The 23,409-nt window shown below is 36.6% G+C and overlaps 1 protein-coding gene across 5 annotated transcripts in view; it reads right to left on the bottom strand.

Annotated features, from left to right (window-relative positions):
* Positions 1-23,409, bottom strand: part of FTO (FTO alpha-ketoglutarate dependent dioxygenase) — a 254,058-nt gene that overhangs the window by 144,580 nt on the left and 86,069 nt on the right. The gene's annotated exons all lie outside the window — the stretch shown is intronic.

Below are 23,409 nucleotides of genomic sequence, written 5' to 3' on the forward strand. Positions count from 1 at the left end.
TTAATTGCCAAAGACATGGCTGACCATATGGAACAGAGAAAGCATCAAGTAATTCATACTTCTGTATATGATCATTTGGCCCCTGTTGTTTTAATGTACAGGAAAGAGCTAGTATAGCACAGACCTGGTGTCTTGCCCTTGACAGCCCATTAAGAAATCTCAAAGCACCTAGTTGAAGTTATGCTGTTGGCTTTTCAATAGCAGCCTAATAAAACAGAAGCAAAGCTTTCCAACTAGTCTTAAATCTTTCACATACAGTACATTAACCACTGCTGCTAAAACAACTGGTTTCTTATGATAGGAAATGGGATTTGATTTCTAGCCTCTGCATACTTACTGAAAGCCTTTTTCTGACCTTTGGAGGGTTTACAAAATCATTGTTCGTTTTTCCTGCCATTTTCCCAGTTTTTTGCCATGGTGATCCTAATAGATTTGTTTAAGGCTCAGTACATTCTACTCTTACTAGCTGTTATATGCAAACTGTACAATGAAGGTAGGCTCATGGGAGCTGAAAGGAAAGAAATTATTATTAACTGTTTTCTTCCTGAGAGTCAGAGAAGTCACTGCAACATCTAAAACATAATTTACTTTTAAAGAGCCTATAAAACGAAACAAAAAATTCCTGAAAAGAAGCAATATACTAGCGTGTGCTTTCTTTTATCAGACTGGAGACAAATCATCAGATTTCATTTGAGAAGGAAGGACAATTCATTTTAAAGCTGTAGTATTCTCAGGGATGTCTGAAACAGAGCTCAATGAAACAAAAAAGGTGCAGACTTGGAATATATGTCAGTATCATGAACTGCTTTATATTAGTTTTATCTACGGTTAAGATCTTTTCAGTCACATGCAGTCAAAGAAAAACGTTTAAATAATGTTTCCCTGTCAAGGCTCTTAAGATGACAGTGCTAAAAAGTTAATCTCCATCCTCACAGATCTGGCAGTTTTGACATATGCTGGCAAGGATGTATTTGCTGGCACCTTCCATTAGAAAATATTTACATGGAGTTTTCTTGTCTGTGGATTTTCTAGCTGTCTAAAGGATCTTCATGGTCTGAAGGGCCTTATGTGGGAAATCCTAATCATTGGACATTCAGCAGTGGTATTTCCCAGGCTACTGAATTCAGCTAACACTATTGATACTCCAACAGAATACATGAATAATCCACAAGCCAACATAAAACTCCATAACCATTCTGGTTATTGACAGAGCACTTCCAACATTAAACCAGTTTGTCTGAGTCAAATATTAAGTCTGTATTTAAATAAAATATAAAGGAATAGAGATTTTTATGAAAGACAGGCAATTTTTATATTTTTGTAGGGTAAAAGGAACGGAGGCTCAAGTTTCTGGTGTGAAACCATTGCCACAAAGATTATATATTGTCCCCCACTATTATAGTCAATGGTGCATATCTAAACTAAGCAAGTACATAACCCAAGCATAAAGTAGAATACTTAAAGTTAGACATATGCTTAAGCTCTATATACAAGTCTACATGCATTTAAATGTAGGGAGCCCTGCCTCTCTGAGGTATTCACTGCTGACAACAAAGGATGAATACCTGACTTGATAGATGAGTAGTTCGACCTAGAAAAACCTACAGAGAGTAGATCACTTAGACATTTCCAAAGAAACTTTAGGTCTTGTCTACACTAGAAAGTCGTACCATTTAACTATACCTGTGGAGCTAAAGCAGTACATTTTCTAGCTATATGAGTTTAAAGGTCATAAATTAAACCAGCCAGAGCTTATTTGGAAAGAACTATTACCTTTATACCTATACAAGTGTATTTATAATAGGGTCTTGAACCATATATTTAGGAAAAAGGAATCTAAACAGACGTAATGACCAAGTAATTTTTGGTTACTCTGGCATGCCAAAACTGAATGAATTTCCAGTGGAGAAAAACAAAATAAAAATCTTTTTTACTGGATGATTCAATGCAGTTATGATAGGTCTCTGAAAGACTTCCAATACTTCGTTACAAAGAAAAAAAAAAAAAGTATAAAGATCAACACTTCCAAAATATTTTTGCTACACTAATGGGTTTGGCAATGTTCTAAAGGTGAAGTATAACCCATCCCATCAAGAAAGAGCAACCGAACCACTCCAGATATTTGGAATAAGAGTGGCTTAGCATCTTCAGATGTATGGGTGAGTGAAAGGTTACCCTTTAGCCACATTCTCCCAGAGCATGGCCCCTCCACCTCTGAATCATCAATAGCACAAAGACTGAGGCAGGCCTACCATGCATAGTGGATTATATGAAGTGTAAAACATTGTGGGGGAAAAAGCTTTTGAAAGAAGTCAGGAAAAAGAAATCACGCTTGCAAGAAGATCCAGCTGACAGGCTAGTCCCTAACAAGTGAATATGTTTGAAAACATTGTGAATGCAAGAAAAGAACACGCCTTTTGTTTCCAAACCTACAGTGTGTCTTTACCCCAACTGTTGCCTGCATGGCTGAACATATGTTTTCTGAACAAGAACTGAAGCAGAAAGTGTTCTTTGTTATAATTCACTCCTTTGTATACACCTCCTTTTTCCCATTTTGGTCACATGCAAACAGTAGTTACGCTGAACACTTAAGTTCTGAAGGACTGCAGAGCAGTGTATGCTTCAGTGATTATTTACTATTGCTGAAATCAGTTGAGCTAAGATGCAATACAAGACACAAGACCGACTTCACCAATACGCACTCCGGACAGCTTACATTTTGCAATACTGAATCACACCGAGTACAACCTGCACAAGTTCACTTAGCCAGCAGACAGAATTTTCATCATCAACAATTATGTGCAGTTCTAGTAAGCACTGAAGAATCATACAACAAATGATCTTACACGTTCAAAAAGAACTCAAAAGACTACCCTATAAGTATAATTTTCTTAGCATATCAAAATTAACATCATCAGATATTATGAGTAATTTAGGGAGGGAGGAAGGAGAGGAAAAAATGATGGACTTCAAAGCCAGAAGCAGGTAATACCACCTCACAAACACTGAAGTGAACTCTAGTTTGAATTAAATACTCTCATAATTTTACTGATTCTAATGAAATAATTCTACATGTAAGCAAGGCTTTGCTTTGCTTCATCTAATTTATACTGAAGCCCTAATACACTAAGCTACCTATAAGCTTCTCTTAAAAATACTTACAGATGCAAACTTATACCAAAATCTCCAAACTAGACACCCGGTCCTTGTAGCACTCAAAATACAAACTGGAATCACTGAACTTCATGTTATTGGTCACACACAAAGTTATTTTTAAAAATCCCCAGACTATGAAGAAAGATGGAAAACTGTGAGTGCTAGATTCTAAATTCATTATTGCATTTTTATTTGTGACTATCTTTCAGTGTTCAATTACATGTCATATTACTGATTTCCTTGAAAAGCACATCTTAGCATCTAGTTAGTATGGAAAAGCCTAGAACATCAACAGTTTGCTCCCATCACTGAGGCCACTACCTGTTGCCATCAAGCCACTTACTGCCTTAGCCACAATACTTTCTAGAACAAGGTCTAGTAAAAATACAGCTGCGGAATAATTTGGGACGTATTTCCAATGTCATTAGTTTTATTGAAATAATTTAAAACACAGAAAGCCAAGTTACAGAATGGATTAAACACTGCAGAATGAAGAAGCTGCAAGCCACAATCAAATGAAATAGCAAGCCACTTATGTCCAGGAGTGCCTGTGGGCATGCTTTGTCTAAGACGCATGCCATAGCGGAACAGCAATTTAGTACATATGCAAGATAACCACATACGGCTGAATCACATCTTCCAATGACATAAGGGTTTCAATGCCTTCATCATCCTCACAGTACTATAAATGCACCAGGTCTGTGCATATCTCTGTGAGAATGGGACTCTTACCATGTTGCTTCAAAAATGAACTTTTGTCACATTTGGCTCAAGTAACAGCTTCGTTACGCCAGTGGCACCATGGCACACCTTTATGTAGATTTAAAATTCATAATAGTGTAAGTGCAGTAGTAGTACTAGCTGTCATGGCAAAAGGGACAGAAAAAGAATTTAGAGCATAGCCCTGGAAAGAGCATAGGAACCTTATATATAATATGTATTTAATGCATGGGGAATATGGAATTCTCAAGTAGCAAGGAGGACACCACCACCCACTACTGAGGCTGATGATTAAAACAGCATTTGGAAATAAACTTCTTTGCAAGCTATGAGCCTTGTTCCTCAACTGAAAAGTAGGCAATCTGATTTCAGTGCCTTATCCTCCTCCAGTTTTCTTATAGTGTTTTTATATAAAAATATAGTTACACATGTGCTAGGCACTTCATATATAGGCCATGCAAATGGTGATGCCCTGCCATTGTGCAGTGTAAGTGGACAAACAAACGCAATATACTAGCAAATTTAAAAAACGGGGCACTGACAAAGGAGAACATACAGAGAAGTTTACTGATTTAACTCTCATCAGTCACCCATAATATGTACAGTCACTATTTCGGATGCAGTACGTACATTAAATATAGCTTCCTTCTGGGGGGGCAGGCAATTACTTCTTTTTACTTCTCTTGCATTCAGAGTATGTTTAGGAACAAAGTTCTGCACATATCATCCTGACTTATTAGAGCATAAAGATACATAACCCTGTAATATATACATATGTATGCGCCACATATGTACAGACACTAATTTCCCATTACGAGTGATAAAGGGGAATATGACTTACTAGTATACACAGGCAACACAAATATTACACTTACAAGAAAAAAGATAATTGCAAAATGAATTCAATAGTCCTGGTACACCTACAATGCTAAATAAGGCAATGCTTCATTATAATTAATAAATCTGCTCAAACTTACAAACCTGTAGGCTCAAAAGAAACTTACACTTTTCTTCCAGAAAAAAACCAACCCGCCTCCTACATTAAAGTAAATTAAACCAAAAGTAAGCTCTGCCTAATCCTCTGCATGTATGCCTGTATACAGATATACCCAGACCAGGGCACAACACAGATAGCACACCTGCAGTCACAGTTTTTATTGCAGCCTGCTTAATTGCAGTATGCCATCACGGAGTGGGAGCATTAACCCGGGGAACATGCAGGTGGACCTCCACGCCTTCTGAGGACAGGTCGCTTTCCACAGAGGCTCTCACCCTCTTGTGACGCTCAGTTGCCTACCTCCGTCACACCAGGAACTCAGTAACGTTTCTTGCTATTTGTTGTTCTTCTGAATGCAATATATCTGTAACACCTACACTTTATAAACCTGTTCATGCTAACTATAGCCAGTTATCGATTATTCTATTTTGATAGAGTTGTGTTCCAGTAACAGACCACGCTGTACACTGCACTTTCGGGACTTTAGATTTGGATTCTGCCCATGTTTTCCTTTCATCAGAGGCATCTAATGTTATGGCTATATGGATATGACAAATATCAACACGTTAATAGTCCATGCTATCAAAGTAGCACTTTTCTTCCTTTAATATTCCGTGATATCCCATACGGGTTTGTTTTCACTTTATTTTGATTTTGGGGAAGGATTTTTGCTCTGTTTCACACTCTTCGGAAGAGAGCAATAAAGCTCTCAGTAATTTGTTTATCTCCTCAGGAGAAAGAAAATCAAAGGATCATTCTTCATCCTTAAAAGGAAGATTATCAACTAATTAGCCCAACAATTAAAAGTACACACAAGGAAAGAACAAGGAAGTAGCTCAGGGGCAAAATAAATCAGTTAAGAAAATTTTAAAATTTACTTCCTGTCATCTACTAGTGCATTAAAAAAACTTCTGCTGGAAATATTTTTATTTAGAGTCTCATCAAGTTCTAAACGTCAATTTGTCATATTCATTTTCCATGAACATTCAAGTGTTTATAGATGAATACTTGAGAAAGAAGCTTGAATGGCCAACTACTTGAAAACTTCACTATATCGAAAGTCATTACATAGACAATTTTCATTAATGACAAAGCATTCAATCAGAGAAAATAAACTTTTATCATATGATTCATGTGCCTAACAAAGAAAACAAACAAAAAACCAAACAGCATGATCAACAGATCACTGTGAATATATGCACGTTGATTACTCTCTAAACCAAAGTCACGTGCTAAAGATTCTGGCAGTTCAACAAATATGACATTTGCATGATGTGCTCACAAACTATGACAATATAATTTGGCAAACAGAAAAGACTGTTACTCTGTGACACCCCGTAACAATACATTCTGTTACACTGCACTGCGACAGTCACAGCTCCTGCCTGACCATTCACTAATGTCTCCTTCTATAGGCACATGAAATAAGATATAGGTTCTCAAGTTCAGCTGCAGAGTCCAACTTAAGAGAGAGGTCAAAGGTGGCTGACTAATCACCTCTGCACTCTTCGAGAAGGATCAGTTAATCCACTAGTAAAAGTTAAAGCAATGTCAAAGATGTATTAACATAAACTGGCCAAGCGTCCTAAACACACATGTAGTAAGTACATGCCACGATGGAGATGTTCTCCACTAACCTAAGCAAGCTTTCAGATCTTCTGCGTTGCTGCAGAAATGAAAACCAGGAATTTGCGGAAGACGGTTTGACCTGTGTTCTCTCGTACAAAAACTTCTGCCCTTAAAGATACATCATGACAAGCTATACTAGAGCTCTAAATCTCCATTTAATGTTACCGTCTACCTACTTCGCATTCTGCTTTAGCACAACACTATAGGGCAAATCACACTTCACAGCATTCAGAGTCTCACACATAAGAGAGAGAGTCTACGTGAACAGTCATCCACACTATTAATGTCGTATATATAACTATTTTGCTTAAAGAAGAAAACATGTTATTTGATAAAAAACTGGTGTCTCTAATATTTGGATTCTGGGGTTTGTGTTTTTTTTTTCTTTTTCTTTTTAAATTTTTATTTAATATTTTATTATGCAATCTTTTTATATATACCACATCAATTTTCAGGGACAACTTCAGATTCATTTAGGAAAAATAAGCTAAAACATTTTCATTAGGATATGGACTGCCTTCTAACAGTATTTGATTATGTTTTCACATTCATCAACAACTCTGTTGTCAAGAAGACTGCATGCTGGAAGAGTATATTTGTTGTACTACTCATTTACAGTCTTAAAATGCTATACATTTATTTCTTTCTGTTTCACAAGAATGTTTCTTAAATATTTATTAACAGCAAGAACTACTCTAATATCAAAATATCATTATGTTCCTGAGTGTGAAATAGTCTTCTTTCAAGGTTGGCAGATATCATGCTGTTTAAACTTCTATGACTAGTCCAATCAGTTATTCTCATACTGGAGGGGTCACCAGATATAGTAAGTTGCTCTCTATATAATACCTATGAAAAAGAATGCAGAAAATTTAGATGATTTGTAAGAAAATTAAAACCCAAGACATAAAATGTCTGTGTCCAAAGCCTAAGAGCATAGCAGTTCTTATGAGGAAAAATAATATTTTGATAATCATTTGTGAAAACATCTTACTGTTACAACATTTCGGTTTTAAAATACAGCAACCAAATACTACGAACTTAAGCTCACACTGAAGAGTTTTCACCTCAGGAAAGTCCCTTTTTTTGTCTCAACTGCAAGTTGGCAAAAAAACCAAAACCAAAAGCAAACAAAAAACAAAACAGTTTTCGATCTTGATTAACACAACTTGGAAACCGACAAAGTACCATCCCTACTAAACTACAACTTGCCATATTCAAACCAGCGTTCTGCTTTGATAAGCATGTATTATTGCTTCATCTTCTAGAAATAACAGTTTCCCCTTGCCTTGTTCATTCACTGCTTATACATTCAGCACACACACAGAAACTGTTGCATACAGCCCTCTTGGATCAAAGTCATCACATTGGATGGATCACAGCCACATGTGTATACTCTTTTCATGTGCTGGTATAAATCTATGTGTCTCGAAACCAGACATGAATCAAATTGTATTCATGGTCCAAAATGATAACCAAATATTAAAACAAGCAAACAATCTGGAATGGAGATATCCCAAAAAAGGGCTCGATTTTTGACACAGTGCAGCACTTAAGAGCAAGATTTCAACCGTTTTAGCCTACAAAACCAACTACAGATGCCAGCCACAAATGACAATCAGCATTGGATTTGAAATTACCTAAAATCTTGGGACTCGGGGCCACTTCTAGATAATCAAAACCAAAATAACTCATAAGATTTCAACAGTATTTTTCCTCCATATGTTAATGACTACAGGTAGAAAAACACAAAACTTACTTAAAAATCCTGAAACCATTTTAAAAGGCTATACGTTGTTCATTTTTAAACTGATTAAAAGCACTGAACATACTAATTTAATCTGACATTTTTACAAAGTCTTAATTTCAAACCTCTACATCAACACATAAACAGCAACGGGTAAATTGTTATGTAAAGGGTTTCGGATGGAAAAGAGCAGTTCCAGCTCTGTTTACTACTTTTAGGATATTAGGGAAGGAAAGAGGAAAAGCTTCTTCATTTTGTAGTATTTGAGCTGAATCCATTGGCTCAGTTAAAAAAAGAAAGAAAAAAGTATCACAGGTCAAAAGAACAAAATGACACACAAAAATCCATTGCCAAACTGGCTGTCGGTTGGATGCACAAGAGTAATGCTAAACAACTGTGGTATGGAGACAAAATATGCTTTCTTTAAGACACTTTTACAATAAGTTATTTAAGCCTTGTGAACAGCCTTGCCTTGCACCCACCCCTCACACATTAATGAAAACAAAGGGGGCCCATTTACATTGTAACCGTGCAGTGGGGTTAAGCATGTGACCTTAAAGTATGGTGCGCTTGTGCTCAGTGGAAAGGTTCTTGACAATATAAACAAGAATTACTGCTGTTAGAGAAAGGGAAGACAATTAAAAACAATCTAGGATGCATGTTGTACAGCTGTTCCAAGTTTCAGCTACATCTGACCTCTCAAGATGCTACGTGTTTTACTTCAGAAACATAAGCCGTTTTAGTTTTATTAAAATAATCCTTCAACAAAAACTGATTTCTATGACAAACATGAGGTTTTATATGAGTAACACAATGAAAATTGTGTACTGCTGGCAGAACATGCCATCGCTGCAGTTAAAAAGATGTTGCGTTCTGCGCATCTCTTTCCAATACTTAAGTTTACTAACAGCTAAGCAAAAAAGAAAACTTTATGAAGAACGCTAAGGAAACCTGTCGAGAAAAAAACTGTTCTTGAAACAAAAGACTTCAACGGGTCAAATCCCATCATCAAATCTGTTTGACAGACCTTTGTGCCCAGGCAAAAAAACCTGGGTGACTTCAGCAAAACTCTGCAGGCACGGTGTCCCAATATAGATCAGATTGCAGGACCAAGCAGCCACAACATTTTTTTAAGCTTAATTTTGGATACCATTGATTCCAAATGCAATAAAGACAGACTGCAATTATGGTTAGTATTTTCTTTATACATGCCTACAAATTTTCTAATAACTAAGAAAATACTTAAATTTTAAAGAGAAAAATAACAGAACGAGCTTTTTTCCATCAGCCACTACAACTAATTGTCCTAATATTGTCCTTAAAAAATACGGTTAGAGAAGAAAAACTTCTGAGAAAATAACAAAGATCTTGGCTAAGTTTCTCAAAACCACAATTTTCCTGCCTGTTTGATCTTTGTACAGTCAGCATAAGCCACTGAAACTCCTCCACAAACGAAAGGCATTCATGGGAAGCCATCAGAAAGCATTGCTCTTCCTCTGGGACCCAGGACAATAAAAGAAAAGTTTGTGTCTGCCACGTGGGCCTACGATTCAGCTTAAATGAACAAACCATTGCAATATCCTTCGGCTTTGTGAAAGCGATACTTCCTACTTTTTTTGGAAGAAAGGAAGTCATATATAAACAGAACAAAGGGAAGAGGCAACACAAGTAGAGCCTCTCATAATAAATATTACAGTGAAAGTTTTGCTCATCAAACCAAGATTAAAAACATATTTTAATCTCCCAAGTTTTATGCCTTTGATGTATGTCGAAGAGGAAAGCTTATATATTTTGTAAGATTTACAACATTTCTAGTGGGAATAGCTTCGTATTTCAGTTTTTTCCCTGTTTCTGAAATTGAGAATATATTGATTCTATCCCTTAATGCTGTGTCATATTGAGCACTTCTTTAGAGAACAGAAGTTAGCATGTCCTTTGGACATTTTTTCCCTACAAATAGGCTGGTGTTCCACTGAGCAAAGCACTGCAAAATCATTAGAGTGGTGTAATGGTAAACTTTGTAACTATGAAATACTTCTTAAAATGCCAGCTTTCCTAGACCACAGGAAAGCTCAAATATTTACGCTAAACTCCATAGCATAGAGAACCAGTAAATTGCATTTCTTTGTGGTGCTAAAATTAGGAGAAAGTTATATAGCTTCAGTAGGAAGAACAGTAATTTATTATCTGTAATTTCACCACTACATGCCCACAACAGCCTGATATAACACACGAAGCATTAATTTTCAGAATTACAACACACAAAGCATAAAACTTATGCATCAAGGACTCCCCTTTATAACATCTTCGGTTAAATTTTGCACTCCCATACAACCTTTCTGTGCAGCTTTTCTTGTTCTCTCGATAGAGCACCCATTGCTATGACAAAAGGACCTGCACTTAAAATCTCATTACCTTGCTGTAACGCAGTCAAACAGTTGCAAACTTCCACAACCTTAAGTGAGGGAAAAACCAAATGCGCTAGCGGTCCTCTCAGATGGTGCGAGGCGAAAGAGCTGAAAGTTTCATTGTAAGTAACAATGAAAGAGAGCAGGTAAGCATGCTCTCTCTGGTTTTGCCTGTTGTACAACACTCTTGCTTTGGTCTTAAAACCCAACCATTAACTTCAGGGGACACCATCAGAAGAGGAAATTTTCAAATATAGTTTCACAAATACTGAAGTCAGAAGAGCAAAGGTGAAAGATGCTGGAATTGACGTTTTAAATAACTACTACAGTGAAAATAACTGTATTGAATATTGGTAGACTTAGTTTAGCAATTTTTAAGGAAGATCTGCTAATTTCAGAGAAATCTGAAACTAATATAAAACAGTTACAAGCGAAGAAAACTCTGGCTAGTAGATAGGTGTGTAGGGAGGTGGGAAGGAGGAAGCAGCTGAGGAGGTGACAAAAAAATCTTTTTCACAGCTGTAGCAGCCCCTATAGAGCTGATAAAGGCTCTCCTTCTATGTATCATTTCAAAAGCACATGGACCACACAGCCGTCTTTCCAGAAGCCAAATCCTTTCAACGTCTGGTATTAGTACTCTCAATCAGTCCATTCGATTGTCTATAAAAGAGAGATGCGGAAAGCTGTCCAGAGATGGTAACTTGCAGGTGAAGGAAAAAAGAGAAGGCAGAGATTTCAGGGACAGCAGTAACACAATCATAGCAGATTGCCTTTCTTAAGGAAAATAAGTGAAATGCTGTAAGAGAAGAAAAGGTTATAGTACCAGAAAATGAATATAGATTTCAACCTAGGAGCAGTCAAGAAAAGATTATTCTAGAACTACTAGAAAAACAACAATAAAATTATAATCAGAATTACCAAAGCTGGAATGACAGCAAAGAAACTTCAAGGAGCCTGACAGGGAAGACAGGTGTCTTGTCAACAAATACTGTGCCAGAAGAAGGTTCACGCGCAAATTCTTAAGTCATTTGCCCAAAGCAGATAGCAAGCAAATGAAAGTGTGAGGAATAATAGGATTCTTGTCTCCTACTCTCCATTTCCCTTCACGTTGCCATATGGTATCCATATCTGTGAGGATAAGCGGTACTTTGTACCCTGGTGTTTCAGTTTTCATGACACTTTACAAGTCTCATTGCTCATTTCACCGCTTTCCACTAGCTACTCCTTAATGACACCCAGCCATTGCTTCCTTTGCTTTCCCATAAAAACAACATACTCAGGAAATAATGAATGTATATTTGTCTCTTTCAAGTAACTGCAGCTCCGTTTTAACCATTTACTTTGCAATAAACTTTTTTTAAGAGAGCTTTTTTTTCCCCCCACAAAAAAAGTCTGTATGTTAAGGACCACAATATACTGATTTTTTTAAATATACAAATAATATCCCATAGCCTCATTTCTGAGCTACAACCTACATTAATTCCCCTACCTTGGCAAAAAAAAAAAAAAATTAAAAAAAAAATCACAATAGATGCAACAACTGAGCACATAGCTCATTTGAGTCTTCAGCCTGAACAGAAATATCCAGTGACTGGCATAGTTCACAAAAAAGACTATCAAATTACTTCTAATAGTCAATTGCTACAAAGCATACTTTGCTAGATGGGGTTACTTAAGAAGTTGCCGTGGAAACAAGAAAGAATTGGCCCAGAGAGGAGTAGTGTAAGCTTATTAACAACTGCATGCTCAAGTGCTCCAAGGCTTAACTGAAAGAACCACCTGAAGAGGCAGAGTCATTTAGGCTCCTCTGACGAGTGCAAATAGTGGACTCAAACCAGTTGTTAAGACTGAGCAGGTTTGGTGAAGATGCAGGTAGAGCCTGAGGAGATGCTAGAAAGGAAAATGAATGCTCCAGAACTACAGAAGCCAAGAACGTACCTCAGGAAAAAAATAAAATTGTGATGAACATGACTCAAAGATTGACCTTTTGGCAAGGCAGTCTCTCTCTGCTTACTCTTTCTCAGTGCACAGCTGCTACATAGTCTATATGAAAAAATTCTGCATTTTTCTGCATTAAAGTAGCCTCTGAAGCAGGTATCAAAACTTACGTTTAAAAAAGACAATTCTCTGTAGAAGACTCAGCATTTTAAGATATTTTAAAGCAGGATAAGGTAATGCTTAATATTGCTGAAGTCTCTGAAAACACAACACTGTTCATAATAAATTAGGAGAAACAAAATTCCTGGGAAATTGGAAATCCTTCTTCTCTCCCCAAGCCCCAGATTTTCATAGAATTTTAAAGCCTATTCCATTCACAGACCATTGCAACTCTCTGGAAACTATCCTAAAGGGTAGATTTTCCCTGTATTTAGAGAAGTGTTTGCAATGTGTTCTACAACATGGCCTAGGAATGATATTCTAAATTTTTCACCTTTAAATGGTAAACTCGAATATGAAGAACATATAAAGAAACCCAAGTTAGACTTTTTTTCCTTTTTTTTAGAGAATCCAATAAAATTAATATCGCAAAAGGAAAAGATTCATCACTGTTCATAAGAATTCACTTGCCCAGGGAATTTTTTCATCTGTCCTCTCCCTTTACTTAAGTAGACAGAAAATAGATTTTGCTGGCTATGTTTAATTTCCACAGCTGTCACTGTGATCTAAAACATTTATATTGGAGCAATCACATTCATCCTCAGGAAACCAGGAACTGAAGTACCAGTTCAAACACTGTATAGGCTACCTACTATCTTCTGACCCCAGTGGTGTCTTAGATTTAGAAGTTGTACTGTGCAAATAAGCTGTAAAGTGTTTTTTGATTAAAATATATTTGAAAAATGCAATTAGGTCTTGTAACAGCAAAAGTTGACATGGTTCATACGTGCTTATTGACTGAGTTAGTACAAATGTAAGACAAAAGGAGATATGACAGTAAAATGAAAACAGGATACAACTACTTAATATTTCTGATGTACATCTCTAAGCTTATTTCAAGTAGCATACTTTGAATGTCTAGTAATGAATTTAATTGTATAAATTCTGCTTATGGAAAGATTGACCAAAAAAGAGGATCACAAGTAACAGATGCATAGCTCTAGTGAGACAGTCATGTTATTTACTTAAGTCCATTATGCAAACCTTTCAAATGGTTGTTTTGAAAAAAAAGATTACAGCACTTCTGCAAATATGTATGGTTCAACCCAAGAAAATAAATAGTTGTTTGTGACAGATGTAAAAAGGAGTTAAGCAGATTTCAGCAGACTTTGAAACAGGACTAGCAAAATTATAACATAGTGTATATTTATGCACAACATAATCTTCAATATAAAAACTGCTAAGCACATTGTTCTAGTTATACCAGTCAAATCAGCAAACAACTTTCTCCATCCTTCCCGAAGCAAATCTTAGTTACCAAGCTGGATCTCATTATTCACATTTAACATGTTGATATCTATCTAAGTTTAAGTTACGCCTTCAGTTGTATGTTCTTCCCGTCTTTTCTTGCTACCCTCTAATTCCTTTCCTTCCCCACTTTTTTTCCCCCCCTTGTAGTAGTAAAAATGGATTTACACAAAACCATAGAATCATAGAAACACTTAGGTTGGAAAAGACCTTTAGGATCATCAAGTCCAACCGTTAACCTAGCACTGCCAAGTCCACCATTAAACCATGTCCCTAAGCACCACAAACCAATAACAAGTTTTACTAAAAATATATTCTGGTTTTAATCAGGCAGCTCATCACTTAAAATTTCACACATACACGCTATTGCAAATGTTCTATCTGCAGACTTTCAGGCTGAATGTTCTGCCACAGTAAGGCCCTAACACAACAGCTTTTTCAAGAAAGTCGATTCAGAAATATGTCAGCAGACAAAAAACTACTTTTGACATATAAAGTGAAATAATACGTTCACACAAAAGTCACATTTTTAACTAGTTGGATCATTTGTTATTAGTAGTTTACATATTTAATTTTCCCAGAGCAAGACCCTATTAAATGCTACAGCCAACAAGTTAAAGTTTAATACATGAAAATTCAGATCTTCCTATTAATACCTTGCAGTTCCTTTGATCCATGCAAGCAAATATCTGTCTAGTTTCTCTCTCCTGTTCTACCGCTTACTGTGGTATTTCAAACTTCAAGGAGTAACAGGAAGGAAAGGAAAAATGATTTTGAAAGATGAGGCATCAACTTTCACATTAACTTCATTATGCTGACTACAAATAAAGTTTTAAAAGTACAGACATTTTCTAATTTATTACTATTCTCTTTTCTGTTACACTGTCTCTTGCACTTCCAAGATTCTTTATACTTCCATTATGTTTATTCCCATTTCTCTATATTTTTTAACCCTCCTCTCACTTTGTTATACTATCTTCCTTCTTACAGTTACTTCCCTTCCCTGTTCTTCCCTCTTTCCTGCAACTTATTTTCTCTCAATTTCTCTCTGCTCTGATCACAAAACAACCTTGGCCTTTAATTCTGCCTCCTACTAAACCCTCCTTCAAGTTCTCATGCTTTCCATAGATTTTGTGGTGCCAGACTACTCGCAATCTCTCTGCAGAAGCAGAAAAAAAGATTTCTAAGTGTAAACAAAACTATTAAAATATAAGTGAAACACTAAAGGAACAAAAAAGGAAGGAACGAAGCCAGTGTAGTGTTTAGTATTTGTACAAGAGAAATAAAGCTAACCACAGGCCAGCAATTGAATGGCAGACAGCAGTTAAGCAATCTTAAACAGAAAAGTCATGTAGGAAGCCACAGTGCTATATGCAGAGTTCCCCCTGGAGCATGTGCAGGAAAAAAGTCCCTCTAAAATTTTAGCATGTCTGCTTTTTATCCCACAACATAAGACTAATTGTCCTCAGTGTCTGAGCTGGATTCCTTGCATGCTGGAGCAGAACAAATACTACTTTTTCACCTATCTGTCACAGCAAACATGAAAGATTATGACAAAAGCAAACCAGCACTAATCTTAGCACCTCACAGAGCTCTCAGCAAAACACCAGAGAGAAAAGCAGAGAGAAAGCTAGCACACAACAGACAGTAAAACAAAATCATCAAACGAGTAGCTGGACAGGAGCATCTTGCCTCTGTGCTTCCACTTACTTAAGAGTCATCCTACCTGCTGTAGAGCAACATTAAAACACCCACAGATTTGGTATGTAGATTAAATGTAGATTATTATAATATGTTTCAATTTTCTGACAGGTTGAATGACTTCATCCAGCAGTTCAGGCATTAAGACCATAGCTGGTAACTGAGTTAAAACAGAGCTTGTATACATCAGTGAACTCATGTTCCAGCTCTGCAAAATATACACTGTTAACACTTGATCAGCCTAGTCTGATGCTGAGTTTTCTTAAAATACCAAGTCAAGATCAGTTATGCCTCTACTGGAAAATGCAGAGGCAGGCTATCATATTCCTTTACAGTTTCCAAGATTAGCATAATTTGAGCTGAGAACATACTACAATCTGAAGCTTGAAATACTGATCCCACCAGATGAGCTGCTCTCCTTTCATTTTTGGCTTCTTAACATTCCTTGCTCTTTGACCACCTTCTTTGTTTATATGCAACATGCAAGTCCTAACCTTGCAGAAGGCTACCGTGTATCAACACACTTCTGCTTTAACTGGCTTCTAACAGTTTCAGGTACTACCAGAGAGGTTTTAGAGTGGAAATATGCCAGTGAAGGAACTCTTGAAGGTCTTCGGCCATCCCCATACTTTTCCAGATTTGGAGTAGGTGGAATGCCCACAGCATGAAGAAACCTCCAGGTGGAACATCTACCTTAGCATTTGCAGTTAAGGAACATGTTACGGTCATCTTTATAGGAGGGAGCAAAGACAGTGTCACACCATACTTTGGTAAACCCTGACAATTGCTGAAGACCGCTGGAAAGTCTTTGCAGTTGGACACAGTGACTCGGAAAACCTGGACACATAACTGAATTCTGTTGGAGATGTATGAACGGTTACGCAATCCCAGGACTGTGGGGAAAACAAAACGGCAAAAAGCCTTCGCTGCTTCCCTCTCACCAGCTCCAGCCCTGTAAGGAACACAGCTCAGCAAAACACAAAAAGGACCATGGTATTTAGAGAAAGGCTTGAAATATTAGGCTAAGGGCAACTTCTGGGCAGCCACAACCTTTGAAAGAAGTGAAGGCTTTTAATATAGCTACTCAATTCTGAAAACATAGTAATTGGGTAACGGCTGGCAGCTGGACAAGAATCTCTACAGTATCTCCAAATCACCTGAAATGACAGCCATACACATTTATACAGTATAAAGTGTGTGTATTATATATAATATTGTATATACATACATATACACACACACACATATATATAATCTTCTCTTTAATAAATCTCTCCAAAATGGCTTAGAATAAGACACAGGTAGGTATCTACTCTTTTAGAGGCTAAGTAGGAAATGCTTTCTTCCATGGGCATTTGACTATGCTGCTTCTGCTTAAGAGATTTTCACTATTTTTAAATGAAGGATTTCTGCAGGACCTATTCATTGCAAAGAGAATTTGTGTTCTAATGCCTACAGCTTCAGCAGACTTGGGCCCCTAAAGAAGAAGGATGCTCCTCTCCTCCCCCCACCCCAAATTACCTCAAAGTAATTTTCGGATAAAACAGAGAACACAAAACCTTTAGTTAAAAAAAAAAAAAAAAAAATCAAAGGAAGAAACACTGCAAAAAAAAAAAATCAAATAAAAGACTGTACCTTTGACCCCTGGTAATTCAAATAGAGTGTTAATCACCAAAGGATTAACACCCTCTGCATTATAAATAACATAACCAGTCATCAGGAAATTATAACACCCCATATAATCAAGAAACACTGAAGTCTACCACAGAATTATGCCCAAGCAGTGGGAGGTACTAAGATCAGAAACTAAAATATCGTATCAGTTCAGTAAGATTCTGCAACTTCAAGCATTATGGAGAAAAGCTCAGTACTTAAGCAGACAAACCTCTTTCCCTCTATGTGTACACATGTATATATATGCATGTGCACCCACATGTTTACGTATATAAACACACAAACAAATAATTCACACATTTTAAACATTATATGCATTTTTTAAACTGTTAAAAATCTATGTGTATATAATCTCCCTGATTTTTTTTTCCTAGGTAATTGTATATGTTTGTCGCATTAAAATCAAATACTTTTTAATGTACTTCAAGTAACTTTCTGCATTTGATGTAATTATTTTTTGCTTAAACAAGGACTATTTCTCCCTTATTTGGGTCTGTAGTATAACCCAGTAGCATATTAAACGTAGTATTATTAATGCACAAAAGCATCAGTGAAGAAATTTCTATCAAAATACAAACTTTTTTAAAGGGATGAAAAAAAAAAATCAAGGAAATCACTACCCACAGTATTCTGCTTTGAAGGAGACACACGGCTACCTTATCTTCTGCCATCTTCTCCATAACCAATTCCTCCATTGCAAAGCTTCCCCTGTCCCTATTTTCTCCCAAACCAGACCACTCCTTTTTGCTTGAGAGGCTTTGCCATCCTTTCATACTCTCTTCTCAATCTCCAAAACTTTTCCTGCCAAGCTTGTTTTCTATTCCCACTGTACCCAAAGGTCCATTCCACCTACATATCCAGTTTCAAGTTTTTCAACCACTACAGCACTTCAAAACTCCTGTGCCAGGAGTCTTCACTCATATTGGCTTTGGTCCTGTTATTCTGTCAACAGAACAGCTCCTAACCCCTCTTTCCCATGTTTTCACTGGCTACTGGCACCTGCTGCCACTCTCTGCTTGGCCAACTGCAACCTGCAGTCTGCTGTCCTGCTTGCCCTTTTCCTCCACACCTTACTCTTTCAAAAACCTGTACAGGTAGGTAAATAAGTAAGTACTGTCTCCAGCTGTGCCTTGCTGATCAATCTTTTTCTCTAACCAGCCAGACAGTATTCCACTAGGATCAGGATACCAACATTTCCCCAAGAGGAAAATCAGACCTTTTCTTTAACGTAGAGTACCTCATGAAGAACATAGAGAGCAACTCATCTCAAGGAAGAGCAACTCAGTTCAAATTACTTTAATTTGTAATCACATTTTCTGCTGAGACCCAGAGATCAGGGGAGAGGAGATCCACATCCTCACAATCACACCACACTAGTTTACCTTCTTCCAAAGAATGATATAAGAAGGTAGTGCCATCGAATCTGGTGACACATCTGCAAGCAGGCAAGGTGAGGTTGGGATGAACATGGACAGCTCTTCCGATGTATAAAAATGTTAAAATTAGATGGGTGGAAAAAAGAAAAGTAGACTTTCTCTGTTTGAGAAGCCTTTACAATCTAAGCTGCACTAGAATTTCTCCTTTAAATCTTCAGTAAAAAGACACACTCCTTCAATTCACTTCTTCACATTGCAGAATAACTAGGAAATTTCACCTTTTTCAAGCCCACTATAAAAACTCACAGGATTTCTCCAACCTTGTGTCATTCCACAACTATGAAATACAGTTTCTAAATGACATACACTTTAAGACTGTACCATGAGAAAAAGCACAGCTTAATTAAGTTAACTAAGCTGATTAAGCCATGCTCTTTCACCTATTACAGGAAGTATTTAGCCCTGGAGCCATCCTAAAGGCACCTCACAGAGCGTATGACATGTTTTCCAGAGATACTGTATATATTTAGTCACTGCGGAAGGGGAAAAAGCAAACCCCCCATATGTCAGCATGCCAACAAAAGAACAGAAGAAGTATCAGCTGATAAAGCAGCTGTTTACATCTCATTCTTGTCTGGAAGGTAGGTATTACATTACAAGGGAATAGATGAAGTTAAGAGAACATTACCCCAACACCTCAGATCTGACTGTTATAAAATAATTGCAGTAGGAACACTCTCTCCAAAAATCTCAGTCACTGATATTATTACTGGGATCTTCGTATGTTTACAAACTCGGACAAATGGATTTAAAATTGAATAGATTACAGCAGCCTTATTTTAAAACGATTAAGATTAATCTTTCTCCTTTGCTGTATCTAAATGAGTTTACATCATTAAAAGAATCCTTTAAAATTTTCAATCCTTTCAAAATGTCTAAAAGCAATTTCTAAAATAAAGACATAGCTAAATAGCATTATTCTTATCTTGGCTTTTGCCAGTACAAGGGTGCTGCTCTATGTCTCATAAAGATTTCTGGCAGAGTGAGAAAGCCTGGTCAGTATCAGCGTCTTTCCTGGGACCTGTCTGAAGTGTCGACAAGGAGCTAAGCTGAATATTAATACACTCTCCATCATCAAAAGCTGTTGCATACCCAAAGGATGAGAAATATTTTAATCAGCTTTCAGCTTGTCTAGTAGAAGTCAGTTTATTCCTTTGGGATTATACATCTATGTGCTCAATTTTTGTCTTCATGCTCTCTCTCTCTATATATTACTTTTGAAACTAGCAGCAAAGAGCCTAAATCTGCTGTTTTGTTGGAAAAAGCCAGCTAATGCTGTGATTCAATTACAGTATTTTACATTTAACAACAAAATGTAGAAGATGAAAAGCAAAGAAAAAAGTTGAGAAAACAGTCCTGTACCCTGTTTTTTAACAGCAGGATTTCTTAAAGAAACCAGCGGGACTTTTTCTGGTTTGTTCAATATTTTCGCAAATTTTATGAATTTTCAAGACTGATTCATCTGTTGTCTTACCCATCTTTTCCCCTCCCAAGTACATTCCTAAGTTTTAACACTGTAAATTCACAATTCCTTTAGCATAATGACCACCAGTGGAATTGATCCGTGAATGTACACATGTTTTATAAACATGTTTGTATCAAGTGTGTCCTACACGAAAGCCAACAAAAGATCTGTAATAGCATAATGGTCTGAAAAGCCTTGACTGTAAAACTACAATTGCATGGTAATCTCTCCTTTCTCTGCTGTCATTCCTCTGAGAGACAAAGTCAGTCACTGTAAGGTTGCATTAATGAAGATACCACCTCTGGGAGAAGACTTTTAAAGTGAGAAAGATTAATAATACTAATTATGTATATTTTTAATCCTTTTAAAAGCATCATAACATTTCAGACTAAGATACAGCCAGGACTTGTATTGGCCTTTGCATTGAGCACCTACATAAACGCAATATAGAATTCATTTCTTGGTACTTCATCCTTGCTTCCTTGGGGATAGATGTATTACCGTTGTACAGGTAATACCACGGTGCTCTTTCCTCTTCCCCGTAAGAGGAGGCAGAAATATAAAGCTTAGCTGCTGAAAGATTTTCAGATACTCTATCACCTCAAGGAATTCTGGGAAGTGCAACCTTTATGTACTTTGGTACTACACAGCATCAGCATAAATTGGTTTGTACAGGCTAATCTTAAAATAATTTCTATCCAAATCTTCCATCAGCAACATAACCAACCATTAGTTTTGAGCAAAGGAGTGAATTCTGCGTTCCTACTACTGCAAACGATTTCAGCACAGAAACTCCTGTTTCATCAAATGGAAGCATGACATTGGACAGAATATGAGAACAATCAGTAAAGGATGACAATGAGTAAACTCACTCTGCCATGTGTCTGAATTACAAGAAAAGTCTTATAATTCACTTATCCAAGCTGAGTCCCACCACAACATTGACAAAACAATTGACCTTCTAGCTAGCTCGTGAAGCTTTAATCCATTAGCATGTGGCATGCAGCTTGAAGATCGAGCTAAAATATAATTATTAGCAGTGTGTATATATATATATGCATACATATATACACACACATAAAAATAAAATAATCACTTCAGTTTATTATACAAGTATATTGATCCCTAGGCAGCTGGACAACATGAACTGATGCACTACTCTCAGTTATTAACAGTGCACTTTGCAGAATAGTGCACGCTAAGCATGAAGTCGGATTCGTCTTGAGCAAAGCTCCATTGATGCCATTCCTATTCACAAGCAAGAGTCTGGCCTGTTCTCACCATTCTCTTAATCATTCTATTATATTACAGGAATTCAAAATGAGTCCTTTGAAAAGAGACGCTATTAGTCTGATTGTGATAAACAATCACATTATTTTACAGGACTGATTTACAAGATTTGCTACACTTAAACTTTATATTAGAGCCTCTGCTGTGAGAATTATATAGAGTTCAGATTCACTAGCAGTCCAAGGAGGATTGCCAAAACCTGATGTTAACTAGAGACATTTGAGAAAAGCCAGTAATTATCTTCTTACTGCAGAGTAGTAAATATTATATTATGTCTATAGCTTCAGGATTATTAAGCAGAAGCATGTGTAGTAAGAAATGAAAAGTGCAAAAAAGATTCAATCAAAAGCTCCTGAGAGCTAGAACTGGGAACTGCCAGGAGACAATCAGGGTCAGCCAAAACACAGTAAGCTCCTTCTGTCATGCTTAAATGGATAGAACTTGCCCATCCGAAAAAAACCCAACCAAACAAAAAAACCCAACAACCCACCTTAGACATGGCTCAAGTTCTACAATTTCCAGTCATGGTGGGAGGGGCAGAAATTTCTTACGTTCCTTCAAGCTACAGAATGTTCCCTCCCTAGGACACAGGCAATAAGTAACTCTTTTTGAGCTACAGTAAAAATCATAGCCTCATTTTATTGATGAGGAATTTAAGATCAGAAATAGTCTGCAATCTAAAACCAAAGTAAGACCTCAACGTTTTGATCTCCTCACTGATTTTGAAAACTACACTTAAGTTACTTGCACAAGTTAAACAGAGGGTCAGTGAAAGAATTAGCACCTAATCCATCAGACCATAATGCTTTCCATGGCAAGTACTGAAGCCAAGTTTTATTTCTTTATATATAAAATGAGACCTGTCATTTTGATCGAAGATGAAGTAACTGTTAAAAAATACATTGCAAAAATACTATTCACCCATGATCTTGTTAGGAATTAGAAGGACTGATGATCAGATAGGAAAGAAAAGGTATCAATGCAGCAACGGCAGCTTTTCGGAAGATATCACCTCCTTTGCTTACAAAAGCCATTTGGAAAGTAAACCAGCTGTGTTCCGTTTTATAGTGGTTACATAGCCACTAAAATACAACAGCAATAAAACCATGTTTAGCAGTACTAGTGGTACTCAAAAAAAAAAAAAATTACAGCAATGTAATGGTGACTTTTTAGTCATACTGCTGTTTGCTTGCACTTTGTTTCGAAATCACAACTTCCCCTAGTTTATAGCAGTCACAGTAAAAATTATTCCTGCCAAACCACTGTAATTCACAGTTTTAACACCAAACCAAATCTTTTTCTTGTATCTATGTAGCATGTCCATAAACATACATATACAAATGTACAAATCCATAAGCTCTACATCTGATCAATTCTACGATTGCATAAATGAGAACTAGAAACCACTTTAACCATAGTTAATAAGTTTTATATAACATATAAATACACAAATTTAAAAAATACAGAAGAATTTCTTTTCAAGAAATGTTATTCTTGGTGTTCAAATATGGTCTTTTATTCAGTTTTTCTACTTGGATTTCTAAGAACATAAAAGACTTTGCAAAGAATAATTGGACTAGTAAAAAAAATAGCACAATACTACTACTTCGCTATTTCCACAGCAAATAATAAGGCTCAATGAACACACTGTTGATAAAAAGATCTTTTATTATTCCAGTATACATCCATCCAAGGTTCTGGGGAAATCATACACAATCATACACATCTGATAGTAAATATAGTGAAGACGACAGAAAGAAGCCCTGTTACAGTAAGAGTTA

This window comes from Nipponia nippon, unplaced genomic scaffold (genome assembly GCF_047370975.1).
Source record: "Nipponia nippon isolate SJK-2023a ecotype South Korea unplaced genomic scaffold, ASM4737097v1 scaffold_7, whole genome shotgun sequence".
Lineage (NCBI taxonomy): Eukaryota > Metazoa > Chordata > Aves > Pelecaniformes > Threskiornithidae > Nipponia > Nipponia nippon.